The 17,271-nt window shown below is 40.6% G+C and overlaps 1 protein-coding gene across 1 annotated transcript in view; it reads right to left on the reverse strand.

Annotated features, from left to right (window-relative positions):
• Nucleotides 1–17,271, reverse strand: part of FYB2 (FYN binding protein 2) — a 132,650-nt gene that overhangs the window by 86,540 nt on the left and 28,839 nt on the right. The gene's annotated exons all lie outside the window — the stretch shown is intronic.

The raw sequence follows: 17,271 nt of genomic DNA on the forward strand, positions 1-17,271 counted from the left end.
AGAAAAACTACCAACAAACCATCAACCTTACCCCTAAAGCAGCTAAAGAAAAAGAACAAACAGAACCCAAGGTTAGTAGGAGGAAATTAATCATAAATATCAGAGTAGAAATAAATGAAATAGGTGCAAAGAAAACAACAAAGATCAGTGAAATTTAAAAGCTGGTTAATTGAGAAGATAAACAAAATAGATAAAACTTTAGCAAGACTCATGAATAAAAAAATAGAGGACTCAAATCAGTGAAATTAAAAATTTAAAAAGTTACAACTGAAATAAGAGAAGTACAAGAGAGTGTAAGAGACAACTACAAGCAATTATATGCCAATAAAATGGAAAACCTAGATGAAACGGACAAATTCTTAGAAAGGCACAACTTTACAAGAATGAACCAGGAACAAATAGAAAATATGAACAGGCCAATCACAAGTACTGGAATTGAAACTGTGGTTAAATACTTCCAAACAAAAGTCCAGGACCAGGTGGCTTCACAGGTGATTCTATTGAACATTTAGAAATGCTTTCAAAAAATAACAGAGAACACTCCCAGGCTCATGCTATGAGACCACCATTACCTTGATCCCAAAGTCAGACAATGATAGCACTAAAGGAGACAATTATAGGTCAATATCACTGATAAACATAGACACAGGAATCCTCAAAACAATGTTACCAAATAGATGCAGTACATTAAAAGGATCATACACCATAAAGGCAATGGCACCCCACTCCAGTACTCTTGCCTGGAAAATCCCATGAATGGAGGAGCCTGGTGGGCTGCAGTCCATGGGGTTGCTAAGAGTCGGACATGACTGAGAGACTTCACTTTCACTTTTCACTTTCATGCATTGGAGAAGGAAATGGCAATCCACTCCAGTGTTCTTGCCTGGAGAATCCCAGGGACAGGGGAGCCTGGTGGGCTGCCATCTATGGGGTTGCACAGAATCGGACACAACTGAAGCGACTTAGCAGCAGCAGCAGCAGCAGCAACACCATGATCAAGTGGGATTTATCCCAAGAATGTAAGGATTCTTCAATATATGAAAATCAATCAGCATGATATATCATACTAACAAACTGAAGAATAATAACCATATAAATCTCAAGAGATTCAGAAAACACTTTTGACATAATTCAACATCCATCTATGATAAAAAAAAAAAACCTCTCCAAAAGTGGGCACAATAAGGGCCATATACAACAAACCCACAGCAAATATCATTCCCAACAGTGAAAAACAGTTTTTCCTCCATGATTAGGAATAAAACAAGGGTGTCCACTCTTTCCACTTCTATTCAGCATGTGGATATCCTAGCCACAACAATCAGAGAAGTAAAATAAATATAATGACTCCAAAATGGAAAAGAAGTAAACTGTCACTGCAGATGACCTGATACTATACATAGAAAATCCTGAAGATGCCACCAGAAAACTACTAGAGCTCAGTGAATTTGGTATAGTTGTCCATAGTATAGTAATGAGAATGAAAATTCATCAAATAGGCTCTATGTGTTGGTTACCTATGTATCTGTCACCACTTTTAAAAATCTACAGAGAGTTAATGTGAATGAGAACTAACTACTGATTTCAAACAAAGTTACAGAACCATTGGATAAAAAGATATACTGATGAAATAAATCAAAGATGATACAAACAGATGGAGAGATATGCCATGTTCTTTGATCGGAAGAATCAATTTTATCAAAATAAGTATGCTATACAAAGCAATCTATAGATTCAATGTAATCTCTATCAGATTACCAATGGGATTACCAAATTACCAAATTTCTTACAGAATTTCTTACAAATGTCTTACAGAAAATAATTGCATAGTTTGTATGGAAACACAGAAGACTCCAAAGAGCCAAAGCAGTCTTGAGAGAGAAAAACAAAGCTATAGAAATCAGGCTCCTGACTTCAGACTATAATACAAAGTTAAAGTAATCAAAGCAATATGATATTGACACAAAAACAGAAATACAGATCGATGTAACAAGATAGAAAGTCCAGAGATAAAACCATGCTCCTATGGTCAATTAATCTATAACAAAAGAGGCAAGAATATATAATAGAGGAAAGATGGTTTTTTCAATACGTAGTGCTGGGAAAACTGGACAGCTATATGTAAAAGAATGAAACTGGAACACTCCCTAACACCATTTGCAAAAATAAACTCAAAGTGGATTAAAGACCAATATGCAAGTCTAGACACCATAAAACTCTTGGAGGAAAACAGAGGCAGAACACTCTTTGACATCAATTACAGCAAGATCTTTTTTGATCTACCTCCTAGAGTAATAAAAATAAAAACAAAAAGAAACAAATGGGACCTAGTTAAACTTAAAAGCTTTTTCACAGCAAAGGAAACCACAAACAATTGAAAAAACAACCTTCAGAAGGCAAGAAAATATTTGCAAAAAAGTGACCAACAGGGGATTAATCTCCAAAATATACAAACAGTTCATGAAGCTCAATAATAAAAACCAAACAACCCAATCAAAAATTTGGTGTAAGATATAAACAAACAGTTCTCCAAAGAAGACATACAGATGATCAAAAAGCATATGAAAAAGTGCTCAACATCACTAATTATCAGAGAAACGTAAATCAAAACTAAAATGGCTTCTGCACAGCAAAGGAAACTGTAAGCAAGGTGAAAAGACAGCCTTTGGAATGGGAGAAAATAATAGCAAATGAAGCAACTGACAAACAACTAATCTCAAAAATATACAAGCATCTCCTATAGCTCAGTTTCAGAAAAATAAATGACCCAATCAAAAACTGGGCCAAAGAACTAAATAGACATTTCTCCAAAGAAGACATACAGATGGCTAACAAACACATGAAAAGATGCTCAACATCACTCATTATCAGAGAAATGCAAATCAAGACCACAATGAGGTACCATTTCACGCCAGTCAGAATGGCTGCGATCCAAAAGTCTACAAGCAATAAATGCTGGAGAGGGTATGGAGAAAAGGGAACCCTCTTACACTGTTGGTGGGAATGCAAACTAGTACAGCCACTATGGAGAATAGTGTGGAGATTCCTTAAAAAACTGGAAATAGAACTGCCTTATGACCTAATAATCCCTCTGCTGGGCATACACACCAAGGAAACCAGAATTGAAAGAGACACATATACCCCAATGTTCATCGCAGCACTGTTTATAATAGCCAGGACACGAAAGCAATCTAGATGTCCATCAGCAGATGAATGGATAAGAAAGCTGTGGTACATATACACAATGGAGTATTACTCAGCCATTAAAAAGAATACATTTGAATCAGTTCTAATGAGATGGATGAAACTGGAGCCTATTATACAGAGTGAAGTAAGCCAGAAAGAAAAATACCAGTACAGTATACTAACACACATATATGGACTTTAGAAAGATGGTAATGATAACCCTGTATATGAGACAGCAAAAGAGACACAGATGTATACAACAGTCTTTTGGACTCTGTGGGAGAGGGAGAGGGTGGGATGATTTGGGAGAATGGCATTGAAACATGTATAATATCATATAGATATATATATCTCTAATATCATAAAGTCGCCAGTCCAGGTTCAGTGCATGATACAGGATGCTTGGGGCTGGTGCACTGAGATGACCCAGAGGGATGGTATGGGGAGGGAAGAGGGAGGGGGGTTCAGGATGGGGAACACATGTATACCTGTGGCAGATACATGTTGATGTATGGCAAAACCAATACAATATTATAAAGTAATTAACCTCCAATAAAAGTAAATAAATTTATATTTAAAAAAAACTAAAATGGGTATGACCTCACACCAGTCAAAATGGCCATCATTAAAAAATTTACAGACAATAAATAGAAGCTGTAGGTGTGGAGAAGAAGAAACCCTTCTACACTATTGGTGGGGATGTAAATTGGTAGACCCCTGTGGAGAACAGTATGGAGGTTCTTTAAACAGCTAATGATAGAAATACCATATTACTCAGCAATCCCACTCCTGGGCATATATCTGGAGAAAACCATAATTCAAAAAATGCATGCATGTCAAAGTTCACTGAAGCACCATTTACAAAAAGATATGGAAGCAACCTTAATGTCCAATGACCTGGATAAAGAAAATGTGGCACACATATATATGGAATATTACTCAACTATAAAAAAGAACAAAATAATGCAATTTTCAGAAACACTGATGGACCTAGAGCTTGTCATACTGAGCAAAGTCAGACAGAGAAGAACAAATATTGTATGATACCACTTACACATGGAATCTTAAAAAATGGTAAAATGATATGATTTACAAAATACAGTCATAGATGTAGAAAACAATCTTATGTTTACTAGGGGGAAAACAGGGGGATGGCTAAATTAGGAGACTGGCAGTTTCCTGGTGCTCAGTGGTGAGGAATCTGCCTGCTGATGCAGGAGACACAGGTTGGATCCCTGGTTTGGGAGTACCCACATGTCACGGAGCAACTAAGTATGTGGACCACAACTAGTGAGCCTGTGCTCTAGAGCCCAGGAGCCACAGCTACTGAGCCCTGTGTCACAGCTACTGACGTCCACACGCCCTAGACTTCATGCTCCACGACAAGAGAAGCCATGGCAATGAGAAGCCTGCACACCACAACTAGAGAGCAGCCCCTGCTCTCCACAACTTATAGAGAACACCGTGCAGCAACAAAGACCCAGCATAGCCGAGAATAAATAAATTTAAAAAAATTTTTAATTTGGAGATTGAAACTGACATATACACACTACTATATATAAAATAAACAACTTATAGGGAACTACTATATAGCGCAGGGAATTGTACTCAATACTCAGTAATGGCCTATATGCGGAAAGACTCTAAAAAAGAATAGACATATGTATAACTGATTGACATTGCTGATTCACTTTTTTGTGTTAGCAGAAACTAAACACAACACTGTAAATTAACTATACTCTAATACATTTTTTTGAAAAGAATTAAGGTTTAAGAAAGACATTAATAGTAAAAGAAATTGAAAAAGACACAAAAAAATGGAAAGAATACCAAAGAAATCTACAGATTCAATGTAATCCCTATAAAAATGTCAACAAACTCTAAAGATTATATAGAACCATAAAAGACCCGAAATAGCTAAAGTAAACTTGAGAACATGATTCAGCAATATGTGAACCATGAACTTCCAGATGTTCAAGCTGGTTTTAGAAAAGGCAGAGGAACCAGAGATCAAATCGCCAACATCCGCTGGATCATCAAAAGAGCAAGAGAGTCCCAGAAAAACATCTATTTCTGCATTATTGACTATGCCAAAGCCTTTGACTGTGTGGATCACAATAAACTGGAAAATTCTGAAAGAGATGGGAATACCAGACCACCTGACCTGCTTCTTGAGAAATCTGTATGCAGGTCAGGAAGCAACAGTTAGAACTGGACATGGAACAACAGACTGGTTCCAAATAGCGAAAGGAGTACATCAAGGCTGAATATTGTCACCCTGCTTATTTAACTTATATGCAGAGTACAGAGGAAGCACAAGCTGGAATCAAGATTGCTGGGAGAAATATCAGTCACCTCAGACAGGCAGAGGACACCACCCTTATGGGAGAAAGGGAAGAGGAACTAAAGAGCCTCTTGATGAAAATGAAAGCGGGGAGTGAAAAAGTTGACTTAAGGCTCAACATTCAGAAAATTAAGATCATGGCATCCGGTCCCATCACTTCATGGCAAATAGATGGAGAAACAGTGGAAACACTGGCTGACTTTATTTTTCTGGGCTCCAAAATCACTGCAGATGGTGACTGCAGCCATGAAATTAAAAGATGCTTACTCCTTGGAAGGAAAGTTATGACCAACCTAGACAGCATATTAAAAAGCAGAGACATTACTTTGTCAACAAAGTTTCGTCTAGTCAAGGCTGTGGTTTTTCCCAGTGGTCATGTATGGATGTGAGAATTGGACTACAAAGAAAGCTGAGTGCTGAACAATTGATGCTTTTGAACTGTGGTGTTGGAGAAGACTCTTGAGAGTCCCTTGGACTGCAAGGAGATCCAACCAGTCCATCCTAAAGGAGATCAGTCCTGGGTATTCATTGGAAGGACTGATTTTGAAGCTGAAACTCCAACACTTTGGCCACCTGATGCGAAGAGCCAACTTATTGGAAAAGACCCTGATGGTGGGAAGGATTGAGGGCAAGAAGAGAAGGGGGCAACAGAGGATGAAATGGTTGGATGGCATTACTGACCCAACGAACATGGGTTTGGGTAGACTCTGGGAGTTGGTGATGGACAGGGAGGCCTGGCGTGCTGTGGTTCATGGGGTTGCAAAGAGTCGGACATGACTGAGTCACTGAACTGAACTGAAACTTGAAAAATAACAACAAAGCTGGAGTATCATACTTCCTAATTTTAAGCAACATTACAAAGCTATAGTAGTCAAAGCAGTATGGTCCTGGCATAAGAACATAGATTTCAGTCAGCAGAACAGAACAGAGAGCCCCGAAGTAAATCCACACATACAGTCAATTAATTTACAACAAACATACCTAGAATATACAACAGGGAAAGAACAGTCTCTTCAATAAATAGTGCTGGGAAAACTGGACAACCAGGTGCAAAGGAATGAAATCAAACTACTATCTTACACCATACACAAAAACCAACTCAAAATGGATCAACAACTTGAATATAAGCCCTGAAACCACAAAACTCACAGAAGAAAACACAGGTGGTAGGCTCCTTGATATCAGTCTTAGTGACAGCCTTTTTGGATCTGACTCCAAAAGCAAAGGCAAATGGTACTACATCAAACTAAAAAACTTCTGCATAGCCAAGGAAATAACAAAATGAAAAGACAATGAACTGAATGGAAACACTTGCAAATCATATACCTGAGGGTTTAATATCCAAAATATATAAAAACTCATATAACTCAACTGTAATATAACAGAGAAACCAATTTTTAAATGGGTAAAAGATCTGAATAGATCTTTTTCCGAAGACATACAGATGGCCAACAGGTACATGAAAAGGTGCTCAACATTATTAATAAACAGGAAAATGCAAATCAAAACCACAATGATATATTACCTCACAGCTGTTAGGATGGCTATTATCTGAAAGATAGGAAATAACGAGTGGCGGAATAGATGTGGAGAAAAGGGAACCCTGTGTACTGTTGATGGGAATGTTAGTTGGTACAGCCACTATGAAAACAGTATGGAGATACCTCAAAAAATTAAAAATAGAACTACCATATGATCTCCAGCAACTTCACTTCTGATTATTTCTCTAAAGAAAAGGAAAACAGTGCCTCAAAAAGACATGTACCTCCATGCTCACTGTAGGATGATTTACAATAGCCAACATATGGAAACAACTTAAATGCCTGTTGATAGATGAATGGATAAACAAAACTTTATATACACATATACAGTGGAGTATTATTCAGCCATAGAAGGAGAAAATAATAACACTTTTGACAATGTAGATAGTCCTTAAGGGTATTATGCTAAGTGAAATAAGTCAAACAGAGAAAGAAAAATACTGTATGATCTCACTTAGTGTGGAATCTAAAAACAAAACAAAAATTCCATCCAGTTTGTAGATACAGAGAACAGATTGGTGGTTGCCAGAGGTGGGGGCTGGGAGATACGAGCAATTGGTGAAGAAAGTCAAAAGGTACAAACATCCAGTTAGAGAGTAAATAAGTCATGGGTATGTAATGTACTACATAGAGACTACAATTAATAACACTGTATTGCATATTTGAAAGTTGCCAGGGGAGTAAACCTTAACATTTCTTATTACAAGAAAAGTATTTTGTATCTATGCATGGTGGTGGATGTTTCCAGACTTATTGAAGTGATAATTTTCCAGTGTGTAAACTGTATACAGTGTATATAATTATCAAATCATGTTACATACCTGAAGCTAATATAATGATTTATGTCAATTGTACTACAGTTTAAAAAAGAACAAAACAGTCCCTGACCTTTCAGAACTTGCTGAATGAGGGAAGCAGGCACAAATTGATCATTCTAGTATAAAGCAAAGTTATTAGATACAAAGTATAAAGTCTGCTCTGAGAACATAGAGAAGAGATCATGAGGCCAGTTGGATGGAAGAGGGTATAAAGAAGGCTTCCTAGAGTTGACTCCTTGGGTAAAATGGGCAGTCAAGCAAAGAACAGTGGGAATGCAGTTAAGATGAGAGAAGAACATCAACAAAGGAGGCACGGAATGTGAAATAAGAGGACATATATGAACAGAATTCCTTATTCTTAGAGTCCCAATGTTCAGTATGTAAGGCTGGAGGAGGAAGTAGAGGTCAAGTCTCCTTTAAGTAGTTGGGCTTCATTTTCAGAGTGGATGAAGAGTTTTACACAGTAACTGGAACTACTGCTGAGTTTTACACAGGGCAATGACATGGTTAGGCTTATATTTCATGCTGATTATAGAGCAGAAACCAATTAAGAGTCCACTACAATGGTCAAGTAGAAATGATGAGAGGCTGGATTTAGGCAGTGTTGGTGGGCACAGAAGAAGCGGATAGATAAGAAAAACATGCAGAGTGGTATGAACTGGCCCTGGAGATCCACTGGGTCTGAGGAAATGGGAAGAAGGACTCCAGGATGATGCCCCGGTTCTAAATTGGGTGAGAGACGAATGCTAGTACCTGACTCTAAGACTGAGGACTGGAGATACAGATACTGGAGGAGAGGATGAGCCCTGTTTGGGATGTGATGGTTTGCATTTTTAGGGAAGCAATCTAACAGGCAATTATGTATGTGAAATTTGCGGGAGATAGAAACTTAGATTTGGAGTTACTGGCTTATTGGTTCACATGGAGCTTAAGAGCATGGACTCTGAAGTCCAAATAAGCTTAAATGCCAGCTCTGGCAATTATTAGCTTTATGACTCAGAGCAAATTACTTAACTATATTTTTTTTGCCTTATCTGAGATAATAACTGCATTTCTCATAGGGTGGATGTCATAGGTAAGATAAACTGAAAGAAAAAAAAAGCGAAAGTGTTAGTCACTCAGTCGTATCCAACTCTTTGCAATCGCATGGACTGTAGCCCACCAAGCTCCTCTGTCCATGGAATTCTCCAGGCAAGAATATTGGAGTGGCTTGCCATTCCCTTCTCCAGGGGATCTTTCTGACCCAGGGATCAAACCTGAGTTTCCTGCATTTGGGTGGACTCCTTACCATCTGAGACACCAGGGAAGCCAATGGCACCTCAAAAATGTCCACATCCTAGTTCCTGGAACCTGTGACTATGTTACCTTGTGACTTTACAGATGTGATTAAGGTAAGGACCTTCAGATGGGAAGATTATCCTGGATTATCCAGATAGGTCTAATGTAATAACATGGGTCCTTATAAGAAGGAAGCAGGAGAGTCAGGAAAGAAGAAGTAGACATAAGGAGGTAAGGGCTGAAGATGCTACGTATGGCCATAAAGATGGAGGAAGGGCCCATGAGTCAAGGAAAGCAGGCGGTCTCCAGAAGTGGGAAAGGTAAGGAAACAGTCTTCTCTAGAGCCTCCAGAAAGAATGCCATTGGCAAACACTGATTTTAGGCAACTCATGTCCAGAACTGTAAGATAATCACTCTGTGTTACTGCAGACTACTAACTCATGGTAATATGTTAAAGCAGCCTAGGAAATTAACACACCTGTTATGTGGATTAAATTGTTAAATACATACAAAGCATTTAGAAGGCATAATAAGTGCTCACTGAGTGTTAACTCTTGCTGTTACTATTAGAAGTGGTTGTTGAGGCCATGAAACTGGAGAGGATGGAGGAGAATGTGCAGTGAGATCAGAGCCAAGGGACAATGGCAGAGGCCAAGAAGAAGCGGAGAGGTGGGAGGTTAGGAGAGAAGGAGAAGGGCTGGGCGGTATTAGTGAGGAACGGGTGCCTGCAGTGGCAAGTGCAGCAGATAAATTCTGTAAGATAAAGATGGAAAAGTATCTGGTGGAATCTGTCAAGATGGAAACCACTGCATGGACATTGCAAAAGAATATCATGGCAGAAGCAAAGCTGCTGTGGCCTCCAGAATGAATAGGAAGTGAGGGAGTAAAATAAATGACTAACGTTTCTTTTAGGAAGTGGGCACAGCAAAGAAAGGAGAGGGGAATACTTAGAAAGGGATTCAATATCCACCAAAGGTTTTAAATTAATTTTTCTTCCTACTGAGCCTTACCCTAGTACAGATCCTGGAAAGCAAAGAACTCTACTTCCCAGGCACTCTTTCAGCTAGAATTCTGCCCAAGCACAGACTTCCACAGGGCAAGGGAAACGAGTACATTCAAGTACATCTGCTTAGGGTGACGGTGGATCCCCTGTGGAGGAGCTATGACAGATGTTCCCATGCTGTGCACTGGGCAGCAGTTATTGATGGATTCCCACTGGAACGGTCCCATGCTGGACATTTCGCTTAGATATAGCATACAAGCCCATCCTCAGCCCTTCTGGAGATTCCTAACATAACCCATCATAAACCTTTTCTGCTCAGATTGGCAACAAGAGATTTGGTTGTGTATAATGAAAGCCACTAACCAGTACATCTTAGTTTTTTGCTTCTTCATAGCACCAATCAATGCCCAATATACCATCTATCTCCCTCTGTAGTGCATGAGTGCTAAGTTGCTTCAGTTGTGTCTGACTCTTTGCAACCCTATGGACTGAAGCACGCCAAGCTCTTCTGTCCATGGGATTCTCCAGGCAAGTATACTGGAGTAGACTGTCATGCCCTCTTCCAGGGGATCTCCCCAACCCAGAGATCAAACCAGCATCTTATATTTCCGGCATTGGCAGGCAGATTCTTTACCACTAGTGCCACATGGGAAGCCCCATAACTCCGTCAGAATGTAAACGCTCTGAGAACAGGCATTATAGCACGCACACACACACACACACACACACACACACACTTGGTCAGCACGTGTTCATTGCAATAACACCAGTGGCCAAAAGCATATTTGACCCATAGTAGGTGCTCAATGAAAGTGAGGTGAATGAATGAATTCTTTATTTTCAAGTCTTTCAGCATCCTTTCAAGAGAAGCTGTCTCATTTATTTTGGTACTCCCAGTACCAGCCCCAGAGAGCACCAAACACTTGTTGAATGAATGCAAGTGAGAGTTGCTCAGTCATGTCTGACTCTTTGCAAGTCCATAGACTGTACAGTCCATGGAATTTTCTAGGCCAGAGTACTAGAGTGGATAGCCTTTCCCTTCTCCAGGGGATCTTCCTGATCCAAGAATCAAACCAGTCTCCTGCATTGCAGGCAGATTCTTTACCAGTTGAGCTACCAGGGAAGCCCTCTTGAATGAATCAGTTCAGTTCAGTCGCTGAGTCGTGTCCGACTCTTTGCGACCCCATGAATCGCAGCACGCCAGGCCTCCCTGTCCATCACCAACTCCCAGAGTTCACCCAGACTCGCGTCCATCGAGTCAGTGATGCCATCCAGCCATCTCATCCTCGGTCATCCCCTTCTCCTCCTCCTCCTGCCCCCAATCCCTCCCAGCATCAGAGTCTTTTCCAATGAGTCAACTCTTCACATGAGGTGGCCAAAGTACTGGAGTTTCAGCTTTAGCATCATTCCTTCCAAAACAATCCCAGGGCTGATCTCCTTCAGAATGGACTGGTTGGATCTCCTTGCAGTCCAAGGGACTCTCAAGAGTCTTCTCCAACTCCACAGTTCAAAAGCATCCATTTTTCGGCACTCAGCCTTCTTCACAGTCCAACTCTCACATCCATACATGACCACTGGAAAAACCATAGCCTTGACTAGACGGACCTTTGTTGGCAAAGTAATATCTCTGCTTTTGAATATGCTATCTAGGTTGGTCATAAGTTTTCTTCCAAGGAGTAAGCGTCTTTTAATTTCATGGCTGCAGTCACCATCTGCAGTGATTTTGGAGCCCCCAAAAATAAAGTCTGCCATTGTTTCCACTGTTTCCCCATCTGTTTCCCATGACGTGATGAGACCAGATGCCATGATCTTCGTTTTCTGAATGTTGAGCTTTAAGCCAACTTTTTCACTCTCTTCTTTTACTTTCATCAAGAGGCTTTTTAGTTCCTCGTCACTTTCTGCCATAAGGGTGGTGTCATCTGCATATCTGAGGTGATTGATATTTCTCCCGGCAATCTTGATTCCAGCTTGTGTTTCTTCCAGTCTAGCATTTCTCATGATGTACTCTGCATATAAGTTAAATAAGCAGGGTGACAATATACAGCCTTGATGTACTCTTTTTCCTATTTGGAACCAGTCTGTTGTTCCATGTCCAGTTCTAACTGTTGCTTCCTGGCCTGCATACAGATTTTCTTTAAAAAACAAACAAACAAACAAACAGAACATTTAGAAAAATTAGTGGGTTCACATAATTCATGCACTATAACTCCACAGAATTTTATTTTTTCCCATAGACAGCTTAGAATGCACAGAGAAATAAATTATCTATATGCTATAATGTTAAAAGACAACCCTGAAAATAGCCGTTGAAGACAGCCTTGGCACTTCTGATCTGGATGGAGCAAGACTCAAATACCTCATTGGGGAAGCAAAGCCAAAACAATTCCAGGTATTGTAGGAACAACCTAAGATAAAAGACAATGGTGTCCTCTAAACACAAGGGATTTATTTCCTTTGATATGGAAATTAACCAAGGACATAGCCACCAGCCAAGAAAAACAAAGACCCTGGTGGTTCAGATGGCAGAATCTGCCTATAATGTGGGAGATCCAGGTTCAATCCCTGGGTCAGGAAGATCTCTTGGGGAAGGAAATGGCAACCCACTACAGTATTCTTGCCTGGAAAATCCCATAGATGGAGGAGCCTGGTAGGCTACAGTCTGTGGGCTTGCAAAGAGTCAGACACGACTGAGCCACTTCCCTTCACTTACTATTCTAGAAGAATAGGGAGAACAGAGTGAGATGGTTATAAGTCTGAACCCTAGTTCTCTATATGTGGTATTATTATATCTACAAGAATATGCATAGCCAAACTAGGGGGGAAAGCTCCAAACAGACCTCTCTATTTATTTTACAGGAATCTAAGAAAGAATATGATAATAATAAGCAAGATAGCCATTAAATGCCTGTTTGACGCATACATGATTTACATGACATCACTCTGGGCCAGGCATGGTTTAGACGCTTAATTAAACAACAACAACACAGCAAACAACCCAACTGAAAAATGAGCAGAAGACTTAAATATACATTTCTCCAAAACAACATACAGAAGACCAACAGGCACACGAAAAGATGCTCAACATCACAAATTATTTGAGACAGGCAAGTCAAAACTACAATGAGATACCACCTCACACCAGCCAGAATGGCCATCATTAAAAAGTCTACAAACAACCATGCGGGAGAGGATGTGAAGAAAAGGGAACCCGCCTACACTGTTGGTGGAAATACGAACTAGTGCAGCCGTTATAGAAGACAGTACAGAGGTTCCTCAAAAAACTGAAAGTCACCTTGCGGTGTGATCCAGAAACCCCACTGCTGGGCACACACCCAGACAAAGCTGTACCTCAGCAAGACACGTGCACCCCTGTGCTCACCGCAGCACTGTCCGTAACAGCCACGGCCTAACGTCCACAGCCAGATGAGTGCGTGGAAAAGACGTGAGGTGCGTATACATACCTCAGCATGGGCGGATCTAGAGATTACTCTTCTAAGTAAGGTACTGATGAGCCAGAAAGAGAAAGACAAATATCATATGATGCTATTTAAGTGTGGAATCTAAAATACAACACAAGCGAACGATACAGAGACCAGACTTCTTGTTGCCAGTGGGAGAGGTGGGGAGAGGAGGGAAGAAATGGGAGCCTGGGATTAGCAGAGGTCAACTATTACAGGATGGTTAAACAAGGTCCTACTGTATACTACAGGGAACTACACTCAGTAACTTGTGGCAAACCATAAGGGAAAAGAATAAGAAAAAGAATATATATGCAAATTTTACATGTATATATATGAATCACTTTGCTGTACAGAAGTAAAACATTATAAATCAACTATACTTCAGTGAAATAAAATAACCACTTAACTGTATTACACCATGTCCATGTATCTTGCATTTTCAAGGCAGTCCTGACTTAACGTAATTTAAACAGTGATAAGAAAATGCAGAACCAGATAACAAAATACAATTTAAATACCCTTTCAAAAGAGATCTGCAAATGAGAATAAATTCTGTGTCAAATCGCATGTCCTGACTTCTGATTTATAAAATATGGTATAGAGAGCTGCTCCACCCTCTCTGGAGTTTGCCCTGCTATGGCAGGCTGCTTGGTAACCCACTCCTGCATCATAGCTCCCTGAGTTTAATTTACAATGACATACATTCCAGCAGACTGCAAACTGCAGTGAACAAGGACTACAGGTGCTCAGTGAATTCGCAGTGACTCAGAAAGTGAAAGTCACCATCAGAATATACATAAAATGGGTTCCCAAAGGAGAAGACAGGTTAAAAATATATATATTTTGTATTAGGGTATAGCTGATCAACAATGTTGTGACAGTTTCAGGCAGACAGCAAAGGGACTCAACCATACATATATCAGTTATCCCCCAAACCCCTCTCTCATCCAGGCTGCTATACAACACTGAGCAGAGTTCCATGTGCTATACAGTCTTTGTTGGTTATCCATTTTAAAAACAGCAGTGTTTACATGATGATCCAAACTCCCTAAGTATTCCTTCCCCCCTTCCTTCCCTAGGGCAACCAAAAGCTCCTTCTGGAAGTCTGCAAGTCTGTCTCTGTTTTGTACCTAAGTTCATTCGTATCACTTCTTTTTAGATTCCACACATAAGGGATGTCATAGGATATTAGGAGAAGACAGTTTTGATGCTGGTTTAAAAGCAAAAGTGAACTCGTTCCTCAATTTCTGCAAATCGCTGAATAGTGCCTTCCACAGGGAGAAACAGTGACCAATATCAATGGCAACAGTTTATAGAGAACATTCTTCTGGTAAGCAAAGGCAAGATCCTTAGTTCAGTTCAGTTCAGTTCAATCGCTCAGTCGCGTCCGACTCTTTGCGACCCCATGAATCGCAGCACGCCAGGCCTCCCTGTCCATCACCAACTCCCGGAGTTCACTCAGACTCACGTCCATCGAGTCAGTGATGCCATCCAGCCATCTCATCAAAGGCAAGATGCTTAAGGAGAACACAAACTCAAAATCTGAAGCACAGGGAAGGCAGTAGAAGCCAAGAAATTATAAGCCCAAGTAAGAGCTGTCAAATCATCCCTAACAAGTAAAGAAGCAAAAGTTGATTAATATTAACACCTGAGTCATCCTTCACAAATAAAAGGGCATCTATTCAATATTACAAGAGCTGTTAACAATGGGAAAAAGTGGCCTGTGTTCTTGATATCAATGACTGATTCCAAAACCCCCAAGGAAGGGGTAGGGATAACAGAGCATAAAAGTGATGTTTAAAGTCCTCCCACCTGCCCTCTGAACAGACTCAGGATCAGTTCAGCCACTCAGTCGTGTCCAACTCTTTGTAATCCCATGAATCGCAGCACGCTAGGCCTCCCTGTCCATCATCAACTCCCGGAGTTCACTCAGACTCAAGTCCATCGAGTCAGTGATGCCATCCAGCCATCTCATCCTCGGTTGTCCCCTTCTCCTCCTGCCCCCAATCCCTCCCAGCATCAGAGCCTTTTCCAATGAGTCACCTCTTCACATGAGGTGTCCAAAGTACTGGAGCTTCAGCTTTAGCATCATTCCCTCCAAAACAATCCCAGGGCTGATCTCCTTCAGAATGGACTGGTTGGATCTCCTTGCAGTCCAAGGGACTCTCAAGAGTCTTCTCCAATACCACAGTTCAAAAGCATCCATTCTTCGGCACTCAGCTTTCTTCACAGTCCAACTCTAACATCCATACATGACCACTGGAAAAACCATAGCCTTGACTAGACAGACCTTTGTTGGCAAAGTAATGTCTCTGCTTTTGAATATGTTATCTAGGTTGGTCATAAGTTTTCTTCCAAGGAGTAAGCATCTTTTAATTTCATGGCTGCAGTCAACATCTGCAGTGATTTTAGAGCCCCCCAAAATAAAGTCTGACACTGTTTCCACTGTTTCCCCATCTATTTGCCATGAAGTGATGGGACCAGATGCCATGATCTTCGTTTTCTGAATGTTGAGCTTTAAGCCAATTTTTTCACTCTCCTCTCTCACTTTCATCAAGAGGCTTTTTAGTTCCTCTTCACTTTCTGCCATAAGGGTGGTGTCATCTGCATATCTGAGGTGATTGATGTTTCTCCCGGCAAGCTTGATTCCAGCCTGTGCTTCTTCCAGCCCGTTTCTCATGATGTACTCTGCATAGAAGTTAAATAAGCAGGGTGACAATATACAGCCTTGACATACTCCTTTTCCTATTTGGAACCAGTCTGCTCTTCCATGTCCAGTTCTAACTGTTGCTTCCTGACCTACATATAGGTTTCTCAAGAAGCAGGTCAGGTGGTCTGGTATAGAAAGGTTAAAAACTTCCATCATAGCCAATGGACATCTAGGTTGCTTCCACATCCAAACTATTGTAAATAGTGCTGCTATGGACATTGGGGTACATGTGTCCTTTTCAATTACAGTCTTCTCAGGGTATATGCCCACTGCTGCTGCTGCTGCTGCTGCTAAGTCGCTTCAGTTGTGTCTGACTCTGCGCGACCCCATAGACGGCAGCCCACCAGGCTCCCCCATCCTTGGGATTCTCCAGTCAAATAGATAGCTAGTGAGAAGTTGCTAAACAACACAGGGAGCCCAGTTCGGTGCTCTGTGATGACCTAAAGGGATGGGATGTGGGGAGGGCGGAGAGGTTCAAGAGGAAGAGGGATATATGTATACTTAGAGCTGATTCATGTTGTTGTACAACAGAAACCAACACAACACTGTAAAGCAATTTTCATTCAATTAAAAAATAAAAAAATTTAAACTTCCATCATAAAGGTACAAGAACCAATAACTGCACAAACCCTCTCTCATTATCCAATAGGTAATGTCAGTACTTTCCATCCTTCAGGTTAAATATAGGCAAGAAGCCCAGCTCTGCTAGATGTGCAATCTTGAGTAAGCCACTAAATCTCTCAGCATCTGTAAAATTGGGCTAATAATGCCTGTGATGTGGGGCTATTGTAAGCTTTCAGTCAAGTGGGAACAAAGCCTGGTAAGTGTCTACCCCAGGCTGGTGCTTTTGGTAAGACTGCCCCTCCTCTGGTTGCAACCCCATATGCTGCACGTTAAAAAGGAGGCATCTAGAGCTCCCCCAGGCTACCT

The sequence above is a fragment of the Ovis canadensis genome, chromosome 1 (genome assembly GCF_042477335.2).
Source record: "Ovis canadensis isolate MfBH-ARS-UI-01 breed Bighorn chromosome 1, ARS-UI_OviCan_v2, whole genome shotgun sequence".
Taxonomy (NCBI): Eukaryota; Metazoa; Chordata; class Mammalia; order Artiodactyla; family Bovidae; genus Ovis; species Ovis canadensis.